Source organism: Ambystoma mexicanum, chromosome 13, assembly GCF_040938575.1.
Source record: "Ambystoma mexicanum isolate Mex_15411 chromosome 13, UKY_AmexF1_1, whole genome shotgun sequence".
NCBI classification, from domain to species: domain Eukaryota; kingdom Metazoa; phylum Chordata; class Amphibia; order Caudata; family Ambystomatidae; genus Ambystoma; species Ambystoma mexicanum.
This window is the reverse complement of record NC_090938.1, coordinates 365,780,552-365,804,578: the sequence shown is the minus strand read 5'-3', so window position 1 is coordinate 365,804,578 and position 24,027 is coordinate 365,780,552.

Genomic DNA, 24,027 nt, shown 5'->3' with positions numbered 1-24,027 from the left:
AAAGGTATTATCGCTAGCCCAATCTGCTGCCTGCATAATATCCCACAGAGACACCCCTTCTGTGAATGCTCTGGATGCTATCGCCTCTCACTGAATGCACTCCATACATTCCTAAGTCAATGCCTGCAAGCTGCATGACCTCTCCCACCCACCTTGCTCTGGAGGCTGTCACTACTGCCTGAAAAGGCCTCCTGCGTGCAATTAACAGCTGTGTAGTACCGGTACTCTGCTGTCCTGTTCTCGTATTCCTTAATGCACCTCGCTACACACCATTTAGGATTGCTCGGGAAATACGGGTAGTATACTGTGGCAGTTCCTGTCTTAGACCGTCTTGCTATTGAAAACGTCACCCCTTCTGGGCCGAAGGACTTTCTGTTAATCTCAAGCGCCTTGGCATTCGCTACTCGCTTACAAGACACAAAAGCATCACTAGATTGCCGGACAGTTGCTTTAGGGACAGATATCTATCTGCTGGCTAGCAGGCGAAGCACCACTGTAACTTCCGACACTTGATTATATCTTGGCTCCGGTGACGCCTTATATCGCGCCCCTCTTATGAGCCTTGCTACTGCTGGATGTTCTCCTACTGGGACTCCTTTGACCGGTAGGTGGCCTGCTGAAATAGCTGACCTGTACACTCCAATGGTACGGAACTCTTTCCTGTCTTGTAACAGATGGGCCAGAAAGTTCAATATAGCTACTATAGGGGCCAAAACAGGGTGAACATGTCTCCCTCTAGACCAGTTCAACCACTTGGTCCAAGCTGCGTCGTAGCTCCTCCTAGTGGATGGTGCCCAGGATTCCGCGATGAGCTCTGCAGCTTGAGATGAAATGCCTGGCAGCGCCTAGCGTCTCCTGATACTCTGCACGCTATTGGCGGGAGAGTCCCTCTCACTCACAGAGGATGAGATGACCCAGCTGGGTCAGTGAGAAGTCGTTCTCCGTCTGGGAGAAGTCTGGGTATGTCTGCCGAAAGCTCCATTAGTGTTGGAAACCAAACTTGTGACTTCCACAGTGGCACTATCAAAATCAATTCTGCCTCTGACACTTCACTATTAGTCTACTCAATATCACAAAGAGAGGAAACACGTAATGCAGTTCTCCTGTCCATTTTTGGAGAAATGCATCCGTACCTTGGGTGCCTGGATCCAGCCTCCAGCTGAAGTAGCTGGGCGTCTGCGCATTGAGGCGAGACACAAAAAGATCTCTGTGAACTTGACCCCACAGCTGATTCAGATGCTGAAACACTTCCGCGCTCAGCCACCAGTTGCCGGAGTCTGACAGGTATCGCGAGTTCCAGTCGGCCACCACGTTCAGTGATCCTGGCAGATATTCTGCTGTCACTGATGTCCCTGACTGAAGACAGAAGTGCCAAAAGTCTTTTGCTAGTTCCGCTAGCAAGTGGGACCTTGTTCCCCCTAGGTGGTTTATATACCTGACCGCTGATATATTGTCCATCTTGAGGAAGGACACATGAACTCACTCTCCCTTTCGTGAATGCCTTGATAGCGAAGGAACCCGCCAGGAGTTCTAAACAGTTTATGTGCAGACAGAGTTCTTCTTTGCCTTATTTCCCTCCGGTCTGTAGAGATCCACATCTCGTCCCCAGCCTATCCGGCTGGCATCTGATTCTATCACTAGATCCGGCTGATCTCCGAAAATGGCACGACATTCCAGGCGTCCATATTCTTCAACCGCCATTCCAGTTCTGTAATGGATTCTTGATCTAAGGGTATTAGCTGGTGGTATTTCAGACCCTGTTGCAAGTGCTTGATCTTCAGTCTCTGAAGCGCACGATAGAGCAGGGTACCTGGGATGATAGCTTGAATCGATGCTGCTAGCATCCCTATCATCCTCGCCAGCACTATGATCAATATCGCCTGCTTGCTCAAGCAGTCTCTGATCTCCTTCTTAATGTCTCTTATTTTTTGGCTGGTAACTCTAGCGTCGCCTTTATGGTATCTAGGATGAAACCTAGGAAGTCTAGTCTTTGTGCCGGCATGGTGTCTGATTTTTCTACATTCACTAAGAATCCTAAGGACGTCAGGAGGTCTTGCACCCATGCCGTCTGGTATATCAGCGTCTCGCGATCCTCTGCCAGGAGCAGTAGGTCGTCCAGGTATATAATCACATTGATACCCTTCTCTCGGATCGCTGCTGCTACTGGTCTCATCAACTTGGCGAAAGCCCAAGGCGCTGAGGCTAGCCCGAAGGGCATTGTTCTGAATTGCCATAGTTGCTCGTTCCAGCGTAAAGCCAGGAAGGTCCTGAATTCTTTCTGTACTGGCACCGTCAGGTATGCGTCTTTCAAGTCTAACCTTGTTAGCCAGTCCCCCTCCCTTAGGGAATCTCTGAGCTGGTGTATTCCTTCCATCTTGAAGTGGTGGCATACAATCTAGTCATTCAGCTCTTTTAGGTTTATGACTGGTCGCACCTTCTCCTTTCTGTGGACCAGGAACATATTGCTTAGGAATTTGGGGGATGCTCAGCACTTCTCTATGGCTTCCTTCCATTCTAGCTGGTGCAGCACGCGGTCTAGACTCTCTTGCTCCGCTTGCGCTAGGTGTGGCTGGTGTGGCCAGTATGCCTCTACGGGATGCTGGATAAATTCAAACTGAAGACCTCTGATGGTTTGCAAAACCTGAGTATCGCTGGAAAGCTGGTGCCAATTCTCCCAGAAAATCACCCCCCTCCCCCCTCACTGTTGGGTATTTCTTAACTCTCACCTGGGGTGAAGCTCTGGCCTCAGCTGGCTCCTCTTCCTCTGTGCCCTCTTGGGAATCTTCGTCTGGCCGGGAAGAAGGAGGAGTCCTGCTGCTTATTTTCACAGTATTGCGCTCTGGGATTCTGGGGTCTTCTTCCTTCTTGAAAATGACTGGCTGCTCGACCCCTATAGCAAACGGACCCGGCAAAAACTCTGCTTGGGAAAATCTTTCCTATTGACGTTTGGGCTTTCTCCAGCGAAGTATAGGTGCCGACAAATCGGCCCATCTCCTTGCCAAATGTCTACCCAAAGAGGAGACGCTGTGCTGCTTCCCCGGCTTCGTAGGAAGCTGGATCACTTAATTTGGGATTTATTTTGAGTAGTAAGCCTCTTCTCCTTTCTGAGGAGATGGCGCAGTCCACTTTGCCCAATAGGCAAACTGCTCTCTGAGCCCAGCTAACTAGGGCTTCAGGATCAACTTCTTCTCCAGTATCTCTGGCCCTTTCTGCCAGATCCATTATCTTAGCTAGTGGGCCAGATATATCTAGTACTTTTTCCTGGCAGCTCCTCCAGGACCTGTCTATCCCTTTTCACTGGTCCTTGCTGGTCTTTGAAATGAAGGTCAGCATCTTCGGGTCCAATTCTGGCATCTCCACCACCTTTCCTGGGAGGTCCGGCCACAGGAATTCTGCACGCAGGCGTTGCCTCACCTCCTTGTCTAGGGCCTTCCTTAGTCTCATGGTCATGTACTGTGTATCTCTGGGGGAGGGCTGCCAATTGGAGGATTTGGGGATCCCCATACTGTCCGGATCAAACATATCCATGATCTCCTCTGGCTCTTCGTCCAGATGCTTCTCCTTGTGGGCTTTCTTTCCCCTGCTGGGTCTCGCCCACTCTTCTTCCACTTTCTCTTCCTCTTCATGGGAGGATAGGTCTCCCTCTGCTGGCTCCTGTTCCGAGCATGGGTCTTCTTTGCCTATATTTTCTTCCCCTGGGGAGGGGTTATGAGGCCTGGCACTGTCGCCCTTTTGCATGAAGGCTTCTTTAAGCTTGTCAAAGCCGTTGACGGCCTCTGGGGTCTTCTCTTCTAGCGCGTAAGGTCGATCCGGGGGGGGGTCAGTAGAGGCTTTCCTCTTGCGGGTCTGATTACTCCCCTTCTGCCCTGTTTTCAAGGGTTCTGTGGGCGTGCTATCCACCTCTCTGGTGCTCTCTCAAGGCTGGCTTAGTATTGATTCTAAGGTTTACAGCCTTTCCTGTAAGGGTTTCACCCCTTGTGCCACGGCATCTATCAACAAGCTCCCCAGCACTTCTTTACAACTGGCGGCAAGGTCTAGAGGCTGCTCCTCCTCACTCCACTCAAATTCAGACATGCTATCTTGTACTGTGTGCTGCCTGGTACCTGAATCAAGTGTCTCTTGCACGCCCACGTCTACGTTGACTGAGATGCTTTGCTATAAATGTAATTTCCCTTTTTTTGTCGTGGCTAGCACCGGATCTGTTTATTGTCTCTTTTGTGGCCGTGTGCCTCCCTGGCAGGCTGACTTGGGCCGATTCGTAATGAGAGATGCTTCTCTCTGTATTGCGGGCCGTATGTGCCGCTTTTTAGCTCTTCTGTGCCATCAGATACACTAATCTGCTCTGCCTGCTGCATGTGCTCTTGCAGCCTTCGCTAGTCGCCACTCGCTTTGCGAGCTACGGTCTTAATCCTTCATTATTTTAATCACCGCCAGGCCCGGCATTTGAACTTCACTGTGGCTGTATGTCGCATAAATGATCATTCCACGCGATGCTGCCTTTCGGCTCTACCTCTCCAAAGGAGGGGGCCGGAGTGCTTCTCGTGCGCTGAGCTCTGCCTCCACGATGGTGGGGCCTGCAGTGTATCATGGCTGTGAGCACTTTGCACGCACTGAGCTATGCCCCCACAAGGGTGGGGGCTGCACTGTATCACAGCAGCAAAGCTGGGCAAGCCTCCGGGCGTGCCAGTAATGCGGCACAGGGCTTGCCTGCCTCAGTGCCGAACTATAAGAACGCACCAAGCCGAAGGTTTCTGCGTGCTAAATCGCTGGTCTGTTAATCACCCTCGCACTATACTAAATGCGCTCTCCTCATCCGGTCACTGTCAGCTGCGACCTATAGCATATACAAATCTTTCCAGCGTGTATGACAGATACTCTCGATACTATGATTACACATAAGTACATATACTATTAATATTCTTATTCCCTTCATCCTTCCACTTAATCCCTTTTGTATAATAATTCAACCCCCCCCCATTTGCAATACACGTAGTAATAGTAAAATGGTACTTATCTGCTGAAGAGCAGTAAAAGAAGAGGAAGAGTCCAGGAGCAGGAAGGGTGTTATAGCTGGACTGAGCAGGATAGGGCTACAGAGACATTGGGATTTGTAGTTTATAAGAAAAGAAAAGTGATATGGGGATAATTTTCAGTGTTTCCTTATGGTTTTTGTTGAAACAAATAAATAGAAGTTGAAGCATCATGCTCACCTCCAGTCTTGACATAGAATTACATGGCATATCATGACATAACATAACACGGCATGCTTCTTGATGACATGCTATGATTATCATGATATATGATCTAAGCCTCATGAACCTGGAGGAGAAAACCTCACCAACTGTTAAGATATTAAGGGTGTAAGGAAGGAGGGGGTCGGTTGAGCCCCCCATGCATTCTACGCGAAAGGGACCACTTGCTCTTGCACTAGTGGAGGGACGGCTTCCTTGCCCTTCTGCGGCTATAGGGGACAAGGCCCTGGCATGAACAGAGGTGGGGCTATTGCAAGACACACTTGGACTCCATTTTCTTTACCCTCGACTCCATCTTTGGACTAGGCCGCAGTCTGGAATTGCAAAGTCTCGTCTCCCCTCAGCAGTGCTGCGCATACAGCAAGCACTGCCAGCCCCCACCTTTTTCCTCCCGCGCCTGTGCTTCCCAAGTCCCTTTCTCACGGATGCCCGAGACAAGATGTTGCAAACAAACAGTGTATTCATTCTATTCTTCCTCTGAGATCACTGTCCTGTGTGTGACCGGGCCGAACCATGACTTGTAGCTCATCCATCTCAACAAACCTGCCCCTGCACCTCTCACCTCCACTGTCGGAAAATGACTGCCTGTTCAACCTTGTGCCCCTCCAAAGCTATTATTTTTGATGTAACAGAAGTGTGACCCTTCCTTGCTGACCACCGTAGAGTGCCCCCAATAAAACCAGACTCCTGCCACAGTATATTCTGTCCTAAACTAACACGGGTCACTCCACCCCCCCCCCGCTCTGATGTGCCAGACCTGACAGCTATCATTGGTGATATGGGGAGTGAGCGCCTTCACTTGGTGACCCCTAGCACGTGATTTGAGGGTGCACCGAGAGAGACCCCTGTGTCGTGCGGCGAGATCCGGGATGACCCCCAGCAAAACCATTGCTTTCGGCGGCTGACCAGTGCGTGCACAAAGAGAGGTTCCAATGGTCCTGGCAATTGCAAATACCGAAATGATCACCAGGATGGGTCACAGTTTGCTTTGCTTGGGGTGCCGGCTCGATTGTGGATAGACCATCAACGGAGGCTCTCGGATCACCCCAGACAAGTGAGTATTGGTTGCGAGAATCTCAAAGGAAGGAAATTTTAAAAAGAAGATAACGGGTGTGAGGGTAATGTTGAGAGAATAGTGGGCAGTCAGACTTAGGGCCTAGGGCTTGTGTCAGTGTAACTGGTAGGCTTTTTCTTCTCTTTTCTTTATATGGCCATTAGGTTGTGAATATAGAAGTAACGGAATGTGGGAAGAGTATGGGAACCTAGCTCTGAAAGGGGGTGGAAGGCGGCACCGTCTAGCATTGTCTCGACCAGTGCAGGAAATAAGTGTAGATAAAATAGTAAAAACGTAGGAGCCTTGTGTAATGAATAGACTCGTGAGATATTAGCAAATTCATTTTCTTGTGTGATTAGCTCTTTTAGAGGTCAGCCCGAAAGGGCTCAGGGAAGGGGGGCAGGGAAAATGAGCAGGGGAGCAGAATATGGTAGTGTGATATAGGGCAGGGTGCGGGTATAACTAAAAATGTAGTAATTCTATGTTATAAGTTAACAGTCGTCAAAGTCAATTGTGTCGGTATGTCTAAAAAGTATATGTGAATTTGTCCTATATCGAATTAGCATTAAGTTTGTTTTTTCATGTGGCGCGGAGAAGATGTAAGTGAAAAGGTTTTTAAATTATGACATTGCACAGTGTTTATTGAGGTGTTATAAGCTAAAGTGAAGTATTTCTCAACAATATTTGTGACACACAACACATACACGAGTGAACACAAAAGTGATGCAGTGAGCCATGGGGGGAGATACACCATTAGTCCATATTTGCCAGCACCTCCCACTGTACAGCGAGAAAATCCAGAAGTATCACGATCAGTAGCTCACAGAGATGAAGGGAGAGGGATCATCCCAAGTGTGGCCAGAAGGAGGGTCATTCGACAAATGAATATCCGATCTTGTGATAACCCACCTATTAGCAAAGTACCGGGGAAAGCAACTTAAAAATAGACGCAAAGTATTAGATCTCTGGAGGATGTTTGAAGAAACATTCCCTGCTAATGGTACAGACAAGGGGAGTGTCGTCTGAAACGGCACTTACCCCAGCAGGGGAGGGAGGAGAAGCAGCTGAGGGGAAAATGGTAATCAACAGGGGACGAAGAACTCACTGGGCATAACCCACTGTTAACTAGGCCCGCTGCAGGATACAGTGACCCATCTCATTTGCCTGCACCCAATGCACCTTCCACTCCCGCAGCGACAGACCCGCCTCCCTACAATCCTAAAGGGTTGTATGGTCCCACAAGTGCCCCTCCAGAAATCTCACACACTTACCTGGTGATTTAGAAAGGCAACTGGCCACCACCCAAATGGAATTGACACGATTGAGAGCATTATGTGACAGAGGGCAAATGCTGCCGGGAAGAGGGGAAGAGCCGTCCGTCTCTGCAGGGGGGCCATCACCATGCCCACACCCTTCAGGGAACGCATCCAGCAAGCCAGAAGATGAATGGAAATCGGGGAAGTTATTCCTCCACCTTAACAATACCCCCATAAGGATGGGTAGGATAAGAAGGTAGCCAAGCAGGGGAGGAACAGGGAAGTGGAGAATCTGACAGGGAAATAGACGGGGTGTGGAGCGACCTGGATGAGTAGGAGGAAGGAGCAGCAGCAGCAGGAATGCGGTTGAGGAGTAGGTTGGGAAACAGGTCACTGAGTAAAGCAAAAGGAGTAAAAGTAAGAAAGGAAGCAAAACGGAATTACAAATGCCCCTGATCCACAAGGGAGCAGAGAGACCCCATTACATACCATGGGCACAGATGGACAAGAATTATCTTTTGAAGTTATTGCCCCACTTTCGGGAGGGGCAGGAAAATTGATCCAGGCATTTGAAAAACACACTGCAGGGGTCCTGCTGGATATAGGGGACGTAAAGAGCTTGTAAGTGTTCGCTGTGGGAGATCAAGCAGACAGGGTGTGGGTGAAGGCGGGTTTGCCGGGAGTAATAAAAAATTGTGACACCACGATGGGTCAGCATTGAACAACGTAAGGGCCCAGGTGTGGGATGTACTGCAGAGGACCTTCCCTGATACCCCAGATTTACATTTTGTGATGCAATGCACCATGGGGGATGAGGAAGAGGCTGTGCAGTACATCCTTCGGATGCAGGACCTGTGGGGATCAGAGACGGGCAGAGCTTGAGACCAATGAACCTGCCTTTTCTACTTTATTCAGAGCATTATAGTACACCATTGTAGGAGGAACAAAGAAAGAGAAAAAGATATTGCAGAGAGGAGATTGGCAGACAAAGCCAAACTTGTACACAATAAACTGATAAAGTTTGCTGTGGTAACAGCAGCCCTGCCTACTGAAAGACAGGGAGACGGGAGGAGGGGCCAGGAGGTTCACTGACAAGGATGGCAGCAACCTGGTCCGCAAATGGGCAGGAACAATGGGCTGGCGAGGAGCAATACGAGGGTCCCCAATGGCAGGGAAGGCCTACAAGAGGACTAGGTGGGTAAAGGGGGCAGAGAGGTGGGTTCAGAGGACAAGGGGCTCAGGGTTTTGGAAGACAAAGGGCTCAGGGTTTCGGAGGACAAAGGGCTTGGGGAGAGGGCCAAGGGTCATGCTGGAATTGCAGGAGATAGGGACATTTTTCAAGGGAATGCCGCGCCCGACACATGGGATATTATCAAGGGCCCCCGCCCTCTGGAAATGAACAACAATTTGGTCACCCTCATCCAGGCATCCATTATGGATTACCAATGGGTGGTCATGGGCAACAAGAGCATTATTATAATAACTACCAGCAAGGAGCACAACAAATTCAACAAGGACCCCAAGCACAACAACAGGGCATGCAACCACAAGTAGCATGCCAAAACGCTATGAGGAACGCCCACACAAATATTTTCACCATTACCGCTAATGGCGCACCTGCACTGTTTTGCGGAGTAGCAATGATCAGAGAGAGCGTTTTTTTCTGTCCCAGGAACAAACACCTACCCAGATTAGGATAGCCCACAGAGAACATTTGCGTGTCCAGTCCTATCGACTACCCTACGTCCAGAAGAGGAACCACAGGTGGGGGCAGAGATAGGAAACAAGCAGTTCATCTTCATGGTGGACTCAGGAGTGGAAAAATCGTGCCTTATGTAAGGCCGGTTTCCTCTCTGGGGACGAAATTTGGAAACACAGGGATTTTCTGGGGCAATTTTGAAGGTTCCCTACACAAATGATTTGGTTCTAACCGTGGGAGGAAAAACAGTGCAGGCACCCCTGTTATACCATGAAGATTCGCCCATAAATTTGCCGGGGAGGGACCACCTCAGTAAACTTAACGTGACCATCTCCTTTACATAAGGAGGAGTAGTGTGCTCCACCCCAGGGATATGTCCAATAAGAGCAATGTTAATGATCAGTACCATGAAAAATGAAGTAGCAGTGAGGGGAGTGCCCACTGACATTGGCATGTTCATTTATGGGATACAGGTTCTAGCTAGAGTGGTACCTGAAATAACGTTAAAAGAATGCAGGGTGCCATCCGATTTTGTTTTTTTCCCCGTGGTAAGCCCGGAAATTGTGCCCGGCACTATCCTCTCAATTGACCTACAGGGGGTGCAAGAATCAGCCAAACGTATTGTGGCAATAGGACTGGACACGCATTGATGCGAATGGAGAACAGTGTTGTGTATTGACCCAAACATAACGCTACGTGATCTTACCGACGAAGAGCTCTTCACTCACAGTGACTCTGACGAGGAGATAATAATGGAAATGTGTGTACCCTGTGACCTAATGATTCAACATAGAGAAATAAATAACCTCCTCATGGCCAGTGTCAGTGTGCCACCTTCGATTTTGATGAAGATATGAAACAGGTACTACCAAATTTATGGACAACAGGACCCCATGACGTAGGGCTCTTACAAGAAGTAACACCCATAAAAATAAAACAGAAACCGGGTACAGTACCACCCAGGATAAAATAGTACCCATTATCCAGAGAAGCAGAGGAAGGAATAAAGGAAACATTAAACACATTATTACAACAGGGCATTATTGTACCATCAAATTCACCATGAAACACTATGATATATCCTATAAAAAAGGCAAAGGGCGGGGCTTGGAGGATGATCCAGGATCTCCGCCCACTTAATGACATCATACAGAAAGAGTCACCCCTAGTGCCAAACCCTGCATCCATTTTGTGCAGTGTCCCAAAAGAAGCCAGGTGCTTTACAGTTGTGGATGTGAAGAATGCCCTCTTCTCAGTACCACTCGACCCCAGCTGCCAATACCTAACAGCATTCACCCGAGGGGGAAAAAGATATGAGCATTGCAAACTACCCCAAGGTTATTGCGAAAGTCCCAGCATATTTAACAGAATTCTGCACGAAGACCTTGGCAACATCGATGTAAAAAGCACAATAATTCAATACATAGACGACCTAATTTGCAGCGAAAGTGAAGAGCAATGTAGAGCAGACTCAATAACATTATTAAACTTACTAGCAATAAAAGGGTACAAAGTGGATGAGGGAAAACTGCAATATTGCTTAGCAGAAGTGTTGTATCTGGGGCAGTTAATATCAAAGGATGGTAAGAGAATTGTACCAAACAGAGCAGCAGCAATACGTCACACTCTAATGCCCAAAACTGTAAAAGACATGCAGAAGTTACTCGGCATATGCAATTATTGCCGGGCATGGATACTAGATTATGCTGCATACACACATCCCCTTCTCCAGGCCTTGAAAGAAGCCCCGAGGAACAGCGCCTCCATAAAATGAACACAAGAGATGATTACACAATTTCTTAAGTTACAAGATGTCATCACAACAGCACCCGTCCTAGCGACGCCAGATTATGATCGGGAGTCTTATTTATTCTTCCATTGCAATGGCACACTAATGACAGCAGTACTGACGCAAAAAACATCATTAGGCCACAAGCCATTGGCCTATTACAGTGGCACATTGGACTCAGTAATGCAAGGGTACTTTGTGTGCGAAGAAGCCCACACTGCAGCAGCCTTCACTATAGAGAAAAGCGCCACCATACTAATGGGATGCTCTGTAACACTATTTGTTGAACACACTCTATTTTCCATACTCGAGAGGTCCAAGTCCACACTCACCACACAGAGAGCAACTGCATACGAAATAATCATCTCAAGCCCAAACATACACGTTGTACGCTGTAAGACTGTAAACCCAGCCACCTTCATCACAGAACCCTGCACAGTAGAAGACATGCAAGCGCACGACTGTGCTACGTATGAGGGGGAAGGTGATGATATTCCCAAAGCCAGTGAGAATGCCCTAGAAGGAGGTGAGGTATACTTCATGGACGGATCAGTGTCCATTGACTGCGAGACAAGAGAGAAACACGTAGGGGTAGCAGTGGTGAGAATAGAAGGGGATGAATATGAAGTGATAGTACAGAAATGCCTTCCATCACACTTTTCAGCAGAAGCAGCCGAACTCATAGCTTTAATTGAAGCATTGCATACAGCCAAAGGGGTCACATAACAATTTACTCTGACTCGGCATACGTGACAACGACGGTGCATTCTGGTTTGTCATGATGCCGATGAAGGGGGTTCAGGAGAGCGGATGGCTCTCCTGTACAACACGCACAATTGTTAAATTACCTAATAGAAGCATTAGCAGAGCCATCAGTAGTGGCTTTAGTGAAGTGCCAGGCCCACACAAATACAGACGGATGCCGCTGCGAAAGAAGCTACATACTTTAACGTTCCCCAAGTAGTTGAATGTGTAGTAAAAACAAATGCACAAAATGACAACGAAGAAGGGTACAGTTCGACACCCATAATTCATATAATAGAATTGCAGAAACACGCCCCATCAAACGCACAGGATATGTGGACAAATAGAGGGTGCAAACAGTCACCCACAGACCTCCTATGGCATCAGGAAATGACAGGAAAAGTGATAATGCCAGTAGAACTATTACAAGTAGCCTTCCAACAGCTTCACTTCCCTGCACATGTCGCCAAACAACACATAGCAGCAGATATCCAAGAGGACTGGTTTGTTCCCAACCTGCAAGAACACCTCGCAAAATTGATAATAGATGCAACGACATGCCAGACATACAGTTCAGGTATGACCCTTAGGACGCTGCGAGGAACACTGCCGTACCCATCAGGACCATTTTGAGAATTACAAATTGACTATGCCGATATGGGAGAAAGGTGCAACAGAGCCAGATATCTCATAGTGCTGGTGTTCCCCTTTTCACGCTGGGTAGAAGCAGGACCTTGTGCACACCCAGACGCCAAATGCACAGCAAGGTTCCTAGTGAGGGAGGTGTTCCCTAAGTGGGGGATTTGTAATGTGCTCCGTTCAGATAACAGCACTCACTTTGTAAACAACCTCTTCAAAGAAGTGACCACATTTTTGGGTGTGAAAAACAAACTTTGCTTGATTTATAACCTGCAAGCGAACAGGATGGTAGAAAAGATAAATGGCCTCCTTAAGAGTAAACTATCTAAATTGTGTCACACCCTAAAAAAGAATTGGGTATATTGCTTGCCCCTAGCACTATTCCAGCTCAGAACGCAGCCAAATAAAGACCACCATTTGTCCCCACAATAAATAGTGACAGGGAGGCTCATTTAAATGCCACTATCTCAGTTAGAAGAGCAGCAGACTCTCACAGAGCTGCCACAGGGCTATGGGATGAGTTTAAGGAATATCTCAACCAACTGACACGAGCTGTGTGAAGTATAGCAAAACAAATAGCACCCCCATTTACGCGAGAAAATGAAACTGATACAAACACTCCAACAGCAGACAGCCCAGCATTACAGCTAATTCCTGGTGAAAGCATATACGTGCACAGTTTTGTACAGAGATAGAACTCCCCACGATTCCATGGCCCCTACGAAGTGGTTTATTGCACCCCCTCGGCTGTAAACGTTCAGGGCTTAAAGTATTGGATCCATCTCACGGATGTAAGAAAAGCACACAATAGCACAGCACCTAATGGTGAGCAGCCACAAGAGCAGGGAAGTGCTGTGCCATAACAAAAATGAGTACTTACAAACTGTTGAGTAAAGAAAATGAAAAGTAGAAACTTGAGTGCAGAAATTTTTGTAACAGTGTACAGTAGTAGTAAGAATGTGTAAACGCTGAAGAAATTGGGTTACAGATGCAAATATCTATCTCTGTTTCTTCCTCTGTATCTCTGCCTATGTTTTATTTCTCTCACTGTTTATCTCTCTCTCTCTCTGCCTCTCTTTCACTCTCAGGGTCATCTCTCTATTTTAGTTCTATTTTCTATCCAATGGTTTTTTCCTTTTCTGTTCCTCTCTCTCACTCTCAAGCTCTTTAATACAAATAAGATAAAGTTGCCTATTGAGTTGTAAAAAGATAATATTTGATTTATTTGTGTGTACTTAATCCATTTATATCCCCCCACAGGTGGAAATATGGCAGAAAGGAGGGCCCTCACTAACGACACTTCAAATGTAAATAGCAGTAAGGAAGAAATTAGTCCTTCTAGAACTTATAATTATGACTGTGGGTTGTATTTTGTAGCCATTGTTTTTTCGGTAATGTTATTTTGCCTCGGGCTGTATTGGAGTATAACTTTTATATTAGGTGATATAAAAGAGGGGGGATGGGGTACACTTAATACAAGAAGTGTCAAGCCTCATTTGGAATGGGTTCAAAGTAATATGGGCCCACAATGCCTCTTTAAATCCCAATCTTACCACTTTGCACAAAACCGAACTGTCAAAACCTCTATTTTTACATATGCTGCTATAGGTTATGATGTTGATAACGTATCCAATGACTATAATGTTGACTCTCCTGTGTTTGATGTTGACGGATTGCCATATCTATATATGCACACAATGGAAGAACCTACCTCACATGGCGATAATATGCACTTTAAGTCCTATGTCCAAACCACACAAACGTACCCAGTCTCACAGTCTTGGCAGAGTGGTAATGAACAAAATGATGTATCATGGACAGACATTTTTCCTGTACGATATCAAAAGGTGAAAAAGATGCATAATGGTCTATGGGGGAACAAGAGACGGAAAAAGGGGTGGAACGAAAGGGGTATGATGAATACCTTGGCCTGGGATTAGATGCTGTAGAAGACCCCTCCCACCCTGACAAATCCAATAAATGGTATTCAGATATGAGTGCCACAGCTAAACAGACAACCAACGAAAGTTGTTATGTCTGCTCTTTGATACCCCATGCCTCTGGCACGCTTAAAGTTCTCATACCCCAAGAAACGCCTTTGTCGGATGCCCAGTGTCTTGTTCACCTAGCCCTCTGTAGGATTCGGAGTACCTTCCAGTCACACACGGTAACAATACAAATGCTGCAGAATGAGAAAACATGCGCCAGCAGACCTCAAGGAATAATCTGTGTGAAAGAGCCATTTTTTATCATCAAAGGGACAATGTTCACAGAAAACAAATGGCACCAAGAGACAATCATGTGTAAAGCCGAAGCACTGCGAAGACTGTCAGAAGAAAACTTTCAATGGGTCAAACGAACATGCACTCCAACATGGTCTCAACACATCGCCAAACTAACGTAGGTGACAGCCCTTGAAAAACTGATCAAGATACAAAAAGAAATACAGCACAAACTATGTTTTCACAGTGAAGGGAGGGTGCCCATGGGCTCAAACAAACATTGCAATAAGACAATCATCCTTCCAGATATGAAAAAAGGCACAGCAGCATTAATGGACACTTACTGGGTATGTGGCAAACAAGCATACCTGCACCTCCAACCATCATGGAGAGGTACTTGCACCATGGCCACGCTGCATTCAGCCCTGATGGTGATCCCGGAAAGCCATGTCCAGGGATGAAGGGTGCCAACTGAAATGTCACTGGCACCCTAGCCAGCAACTGAAGAGCCCTCCACATACGACACCCTGTCAGAAGATGAGTTGCAAGAAAGAGTGTCCCGCAAGAGGAGGTAGTCAAACTACATCTCCAGCAAATCCTCAGACCTCCTGTCAGAGATTCCTGACCAGTATAAGCTCTTCAATTCCACGCAAACCTTCTTTGCCTCCTTCCTAGTCCAGGCATCCAAGCGTGAACCAATGCCAGATGATCAACGTGGAACTTCGAGCCCTGCGGTTGAGGACCATGCAGAACCGTTACATCCTAGATCTACTCACAGCAATTGACGGCAGTGTTTGCCGAAAAATCGGGAGTGCATGCTGTACATTCGTACCTTCTGCCGACCCTATCGCACGTGATATCTGCAGTACACAACCAGGGTGAAAGAATGAGGAAAGAAGTGGGGTTCCAACCCAGCAACTGGTTCGACGACATTTTTGACTGGATACCTTCTTGGTTCGGAACTGTGATGAAAAAGTTTGTCCCACTCATCGTTTTCCTGTTGCTGATTTGTTTGTGTGTGCCAGGTAGGGGTTCCATGTTATGCAAAATCAATGCCTAGTTCTGCAATGATGATGGTGCCAATGGGCAAACCGACAAAGGTACAAACAATGAAGGATGCACAAATGCAGACCAGGGAATCTGGCAACCCTAAATACCATATGACTGCAGTGTATCGTTACCCGGAGGACAGGCTGGACAACTTGTATCATACCACAATCAAGGTACCCCAGGAATTGGATTGGTATAAGGAGGTGTGGGTAGATCTGGATGGGGGAATATACATGACATGCACCCCTGATAAATATGCTAGAAGGGGCCAGAGTTTACGAGGTGTATGCAGAGCATGGATGCCAATAAAAGGGACACCTTCTGGGGACGAGGCAGTGTTGGAGGCGGAGCACTACAGGAATGCTAATAATACTAAACAGTAGTTTGTTACTTTAGATGTAACGAAAGGGGGCAATGTAAGGAAGGAGGGGGTCGGTTGAGCCCTCCCGTACATTCTACGTAAAATGGACCACTTGCTCTTGCACTAGTGGAGGGACGCCTTCCTTGCCCTTCTGTGGCCATAGGGCATAAGCAGATGTGGGGCTATTGCAAGACACACTTGGACTCCATTTTGTGTACCCTCGACTCCATTTTTGGACTAGGCCGCATTCTGGTATTGCAAAGTCTCCTCACCCCTCAGCAGCGCCACGCCCACAGTGAGCAATGACAGCCCCCGCCTTTTTCCTCCTTTCCTCCCGCGCCTGTGTCTCCCAAGTCCCTTTCTCACGGATGCCCGAGACAAGATGTTGCAAACAAACAGTGTATTAATTCTCTTCTTCCTCTGAGATCACAGTCCTGTGTGTCACCGGGCCAAACCATGACTTGTAGATCTACCATCTCAGTAAACCTGCCCCTGCACCCATCCCCCCCACTGTCGGAAAATGACTGCCTGCTCAACCTTGTGCCCCTCCAAAGCTATTCTTTTTGATGTAACAGAAATGTGACCCTTTCTTGCTGACCACCCTAGAGTGCCCCCAATAAAACCAGACTCCTGCCACAGTATATTCTGTCCTAAACTAACATGTGTCACTCCACCACTCCTGCTCTGATGTGCCAGAACTGACAGCTATCAATCCCGCCTCCCACAGGTTACTTGAGGGGCAAGACCCCCACACCCTTCACCTCACCAGTGACCCAAAGTGAGATAATGCAAACATACGTTTACAATGTATAGGCCTTACACTAAAACTATAAAGGTGTAGTAATGATCATTATTCACTGTGGGCCTCATTACGATTTTGGCGGTAGCCATACCGCTATTGACAGCATGGCTGCTGCCAAAATCGGGTCTGGGTCCGGTTTCCCAGAATGGGGAATTACCGGGCCATTCCGAGTTCAGAGGGCCCGGTAATTCCTCCCTCCAGGAACCCGGGCCCGGATCTTCCCCATTCCCATTCCAGCCCCCAGGTGGGTGCGGGCACAGGACCAATGGAGGCCAGCCAGAGTGAAAGTGGTAAAGCGGGAGCAGGGGTCCCAATGTGAATAATCTCAGTCTTACTGGCATTGAGGCAGAGGTCATTTGCAGCACACCATGACTGAATTGCAGACAGTCAGATATGAGCGAGGAGGAGGAGGAGGCGGCTGAGGGGAGCCTGAAAGATAGTTGTGTGTCATCCACGTAACACTGGAAATTAGAGGTGAAAGTTGCAATCACACGTGCCAGAGCAGCCATATAGACGTTGAAGAACCAGGGGGATAGGTCAGATCCCTGGGGAACACAGCAGGCTGAGAGAGCTATAGTCGAGACAAAGGCGCAGAGGTTCACCTGGGATGGCGGTCGGAGAGAAAGGAGGTTAACCACGCAAGAGCCTGACCTGTGATTCCTAGGGTGTCACGGAGACGTCCGACCAAAATGTTGTGGTTAACCGTGTCAAAGGCAGAGGAGAGGTCAAGGAGAATGAGGACAGAGGGAGTGTTTGTATCAAGATTTGAGAGCATGTCTTCAAGGGTGTTCAGAAGAGCAGTTTCCGTGCTTCTGGATGCCCTAAAGCCAGACTGATGGTCATGGAAGCAACCAATAGATTCAGTGTGCAGGGTCAGCTGAGAGAATGCCAGCTTTCCCAGGAGATTGCCCAGGAAATAAGTGATGGAGATCGGGCGGTAGTTTGCCGGAATGGCGGGGGTCGGCAGAGGGTTTTTTGAGCAGAGGGTGCACAAGGGAGTGCTTAAGGGCTGTTGGGAAAACTCCAGTGGGAAAAAAGAGATTGCAAAGATCAGCTAAGGCTGGGGCGAGGGAGTCAATATTGGCTTTAATGGTTTTGGAGGGGCAGGTGTCCACCTGTTTGGACAAAGTCTTCATAGATCGGACTTGTCTGGTGACCTCATCAGGTGTGACGGGTGAGAGGGAAGAGAGGGTAAGTGGAGGGGGGCAAGGGAGGCTCTGGTGTTGGTGTATGCTGTGGTGTGGAAGAGAGGGTGGAAAGGATGTCTTGGGTTTTTGAGGTGAAGTTTGCAGCCATGGCCGAGCAAAGGTCTTAAGTGGGTGTGACAGAAGGAGAAGCTGCTGCAGGATTGGCCAGTTCCTTGCAGACTTTGAAAAGTTTGGCCATGTTCTATGATGCTGCAGAGGTGCAGGCTTGAATAAAGACTCAGATGATTAGTCGATATTGCCTTTGAGGAAGGCAGCAGGCCAGTTTGTCAGATGGCTCGCCTGACACATTCCATTTCCGCTCAGCTGCCCTACACTTGCGTTTAAGGGCAGCTAGGTCGGAGTTGTACCAAGAGTTGCACTTTTTGGAAGGCTTCAGTCGGACCCTCTTGACCGGGCCAAGAGTGTAAAGTGTTTTGGAGATAGAGAGATTGAAGTTAGCAAGGGCTGTGTCAGGGTGGGAGTCAGCTGAAGGAATGGGCGGAGGAGAGTAGGTGAGACAACGGCAGCTACTGTATCTTTTTTCATGGGTCAGGTGACTTTGAAGCAGAGTGTGTTGCTGCAAGAGGAAAGGAGAGCTTCAGGTGTGGTGCGAGAAGGGAGTGGTCAGTCCAAGAGAGTGAGGTAGTGAGAGGGATAGAGAGAGGGATGTCAATAGAGATGAAAGTATCCAAGTTATGACCCATGGTGTGCATGTAGCCAGAGGGTAGGATAGAGAGGGAGAGAGAGTCGCAGAGGTTGAGAGAAGGTTTTGGAGAGAGTGAGACTCTGCAAAGTAGGCCCTCGAAGGAGGAGTAGGCCTGAGTAGGGATGATGGACACAGATATCCAATCTGGGGAGATGAGCGCCATTCTGGGGAGATGAGCGCCACTCCCCCGCCTGTCTTGTTAGGCCTGTGCACAGAGAAGATTTTGTAGCCTTCGGGGAGGATTGTGCCAAAGCTTGTGACAGAGCTACCCTTGAACCATGTCTCAGTGATGGTGAGCGCATCAAGATCCATGAGTTTGAGGAGGTTGCAGATGTCAGACAGGTGTTTGGCGGCAGCGTTAGTGTAGAGAGTGGCAATGTGGAGCAGCTTGCCATCTTTGAAGGTCTTCCTGGGGGGTTGCACAGGAGGACAGTGGTTCCCCCTATAGTGTGGCAAGAAGGCCAGAGGGATAGTGGAGGATGGCGAAGGAGCCAAGGCTGGCAAGGAAGCCGGGACAGTACGGCAAGGCAGGGGTGTCTGTACAGACAAGGACAAAGGCACAGGAGACATGGGAGCCTGTGCAGAGGAGGAGGAGGGCACCGAAGGCGAGGGAGCCTGTGAAGAGGAGGCAGAAGGCACAGAAGGCAAGGGTGCTAGGCAAATGGGAGAGGTGATGGTAGAGAGGCGAGGGAAGAGCCTGTCGAAAAGAAGAAAGTTGGGTTGAGGACCCTGACCCATGATGGTTCCATTGAGATAAACCTAAATGATGACTCTGGAAATGGCAAAGAGGTCAAGGAGAAACTCCCAGCGAGTGCCACCATTAATGGGAGACGAGGCGATAGGAGAGAGAAAGCCGACCATATAGCAAGTCCATAGGTCAGGTGCGTTAACAAAGAAGATGTCAGTGAGAGTCTCTCTGGCAGAAGCCGTGACATAGGTGTCTGCAATAGGAAGGCCTGGGTTGTGGCCCAGTATGTCCTTCTTAAGTTTCTTCCTACCAGATTTAGTGATAGGATAGGAGATAGTGAACCAGTTGGAGAGGATAGGAGAGATAGATAGCGACATAGTTGGCTGCAGTGGAGGGGTGGAGACCTTTACTGGTCTGAAGCACTTGGAGGAAGGGTCTGGGATGGTGTCAGGGGCACAAGGGAGGGGGGAGACAGAGGGTAACACACCAGCTAATGAAGACACCAAGCAGAGACAAGAAAAAGCTAAATTTGATTTCAGCAGGACAAGGTGAAAACGCAATTCAGCAACTGTGCACAGCTAAATTCGATTTCAGCATGACACAGTGAAAATACAATTCAGCAACTGGGCACAGATACATTCAATTTCAGCAGGACAAGGTGAAAACACGGGCACAGCTAAATTCAATTTCAGCAGGACAAGATGAAAACACAAAGCAGCAACTGGGGACAGCTAAATTTGTTTTCAACAGGACACAATGAAAACACAATGCAGCAAATGGGCACAGCTAAATTTGATTTCAACAGAACACAGTGAAAACACAATTCAGCAACTGGGCACAACTAAATTCGATTTCAGCAGGACAAGGTGAAAACACAATTCAGCAACTGTGCACAGCTAAATTTGATTTCAACAGGACATGATGAAAACACAATGCAGCAACTGGGCACAATCCAAGTGACCCCAGGGAAAGAAAAGATGTACATTGACAACGTCTTTCATCAGCAAGAGTTAATATCAAAACGATATAAAGTGTACATCAAAATGTTTTTAATATGGGAGAGCATGTGTGCGCTGTTGCTTGGTCGAGGGCAAAGTGAGTTGTGAGGAGTTAGACAGCGAGTGTTAGGGTTTGGTGACGCTGCAATTACGCGGGATTGGGTTGGACCTTACTGAGGTCATCAGTTTGTATAGATTTGATGTAATTGTACAACAGATTTGATATAAACTTTATATAATTTTTATATATAAAAAATAAAAAAAGTTGATATATATCGTCATTTTTTATATCGCAATGAATCTTTTTATCTACAATTTTTTTATATCAAAAAATATGTTTTTATATAAAACATAATTTTGATATTAACACATATTGGTCATTTTTTATATCGTAATTATTTTTTTATATCAAAATGTCTCAATATCAAAATAATACCTTTTATATAAACTTTATAGAATGTTGATATAAAATGTGATTGAAAGGGCCGGCTTAAGACTGCAAGGGCCCGGTTTAAGACCATGATGGTGACATAGGGGTGGGTCGGACAACCCGGATATATACCACTCAACGACGGGCTGGAAAACACAGTGCTTTTTGTGCTTTTCAAGGACTATTTCAGAAACAGCTATTATGAACAGCTATAGCAATGGCGAGGGCCGAACACCCCCAGGAAGTCCATTGATTTGCTAGTGTACCAGGGGGTGGAGGATGCTCAGGATCTAATGGCTGGCTATGAACCCGAAGAGCTTTGGGACAATGACGAGGCAGTTTTGGAGCAGCCATTTACGGTCGATGCAGACCCTGAAGATGAGGACTGCGAAGCTACGGAGCTGCTACTGGACGTGGCGACGGAGACCGTTTCCGGCCACCAGAACCCTGATGAAAAAACAGGCCCACGTGTGCTGGGGTGGGGTGAACCAGGCTACGGCAGAGACTATGAATATTTATTGCACTTGCTGTTCCAACCGGTTTGAAACCCTTTCGATGCAGGAGACCAACAGCCTTAAAGCAAAGACACTATTCAATGAGTTTGTTGTTCAAAACCAATTGAAAGCCCAATGGATATCAATCTGTGTAAGGATTGCATTGTGCTAATGAAGATCGACATGGGCACGCAATCCCTCTTAGAGCTGATATTCATGCCATCCAGTGATTATGGCCATCGTAACGGGGCGCGTTTAAAACAACACTGTTACAGGTGGGGTTTAGGATAGAAAATTAATTATCCACAGCAGGATGTTCACGAGTGTTTGGAAAAAGCTTACACAGATAATTTGCTACGTAAAATATGCTTTGTGTTGAGCCCAAAATGCATTATAGTCTTGTTGCGCCCGATACAGCCATTGACACAGATAAAGATCGGTGCTGCGACTGAACGATGCGTATCTAAAACATTATGGGCTATGGAATCGGCGAATTTCCCGCTTTTGAAAATGAAGCAGTTTAGTCACATGTGTCTGATGGGTGCTAGAAACATCATTGAAAAAACAGTTCCCAATTGGGTGGGGATTAAATATATATAAATGGAGTGTAACATGAGCGCTTAACGAAGCAGCGGCATACAATGTGGTTGTGCGGTATTCGCAGGTGTTATTTTAAATGTGAATGCTTTAATTTGAATATGTTTTTAATAAAATTGACGTTTTAAAATGCAAACAAAACCCTTTGTGTATAAAAACTGACTGTGTCTTTAGGTTGAGTTGTTACTGGCAGACATGTCCGTGCTGAAGCTGTCAAAAATATATTATGATGAAGGAGGTGTCAGCAGTTATGGCAGGGTTGACAGCCTGTATCGTAAACTGCCAACCGATGGCGAGGTGATGTTACGGGGGACTGTTAAGATGTGGCTTTCAGGGGAGGAGACCTACGCGTTGCATAAGCCGGCCCGGAAACATTTTAAATGGCGAATGACCGGGTTATGTGACGTCAATCAACAATGGCACGCAGACATTATGGATTTGAGCCAGTTCCGTGAATACAACAATGGTATCCGCTATATTCTAGCCATCATCGATGTTCTATGAAAATATGCCTATGTTGAGGCTTTGAAGAACAAAATGGCGCACAGCGTAGCGGTGGCTTTTAAGGTCATATTTAACAACGAGAAAGTCCCTGCTAAACTACAGACGGATGCTGGTAGAGAGTTTTTAAATAAACCGCTGCAATACCTCCTAAAGCAGCACGGTGTACACCACTTTGTAACACACTCTGAAGTTAAAGCCTCTGTTGTAGAACGTTTTATATGCACCTTTAAAACACAACTCTGGCAATTTTTTACAGCCAAAAACACCTGCACATATGTGAAGGTGCTATTCGCATTTCTAAATGTGTATAACAACACGCATCATAGATCTATTAAAACCACATTGGCAGGTCTAACGTCACAGAATTCCCTGGTTGTCTAGAAAAAACTGTACAGCAAAAGACTTTTTAAAAAGACAAAAGATATACACATTAAAAAGGGGGATCATGTGCGGATCTCAAAACACAAGGTCATCTTCACAAAGGGGTATGAGCAGAACTACAACGATGAGATCTTTTTTATAGACAGCGTGGTTTTAAAGGGAGCTTGTTTATATATTTATATATCACTACAAAAAAAACTTTGTTAAAGGAACGTTATGGTTAAGTTAGCCTATTAAAAACCTATGCCATTCTGTACAAAAACTTTGTAAAAAGGACGTTATGATTACAAGTACAATCTAAAAACCCCTGAAATTCGGGAGTTATGGTAGGCTAATCACCCATTTTTTCCATCTGCACTCTCCACTGCTACCACTACCACCCAGACCATAAAAGATGCCACCACACATGTCATTGATGCCATCACTGACACCATCCCATCTTTAGCCCCTTTCTTTTATGTCAGCTAAGCAACCATAACTCGCGCCACCATCCTGCACTGCTAAGACTAACACCAAGGACATCAAAGATGACATGACAAATGTCATTGATGACATCACTGGAAAATGATTTGGCCATGAATGACATTTGTGATGTCATCTTTGATGCCATGGGTGTTAGTCCTAGCAGTGCGCAGGGGTAGCGCAAATTATGGTTACTTAGCTGACCATAACTTGGAAATGTCTGTTTTTTTTTTTTTGGTTTTACCTGTAACTATAACGTCCCTGTAACAACATTTGTCCATGGAATTGCATAGGTTTTTACTAGTGCAACTTAACCATAACCTCCCTTTAACAATGTTTTTAGTCAGTTAATTTAATTGGTTTTTAGCAGGATACCCTTAGTTTGTAAACAAGAACTGTGCAACATAGTGCAACTGCTGGTACCATGTTAATGCGGATAGCAGTCGCAGACTATGCGTCTGTTTGCGGAGATCATGTGGCATCCAACCTGCTGAGGAAGGCAGGTGCTCTCTTACATAGTGGTACCAATTACCAAAAGCAAAGAACATAGACAAACAGCACCATGTGCAAGAATTGTGAGGGAAAATAGAGTAGGTTTGCAAATTGTGTACTTATGAAGCAAACAGGACAAAAGCATAGGGAGTACACCATAACGGAATGCATCAACAACAGAAGTGAGATCTGCCTTCACCAATCTTACCGCACTGCTACT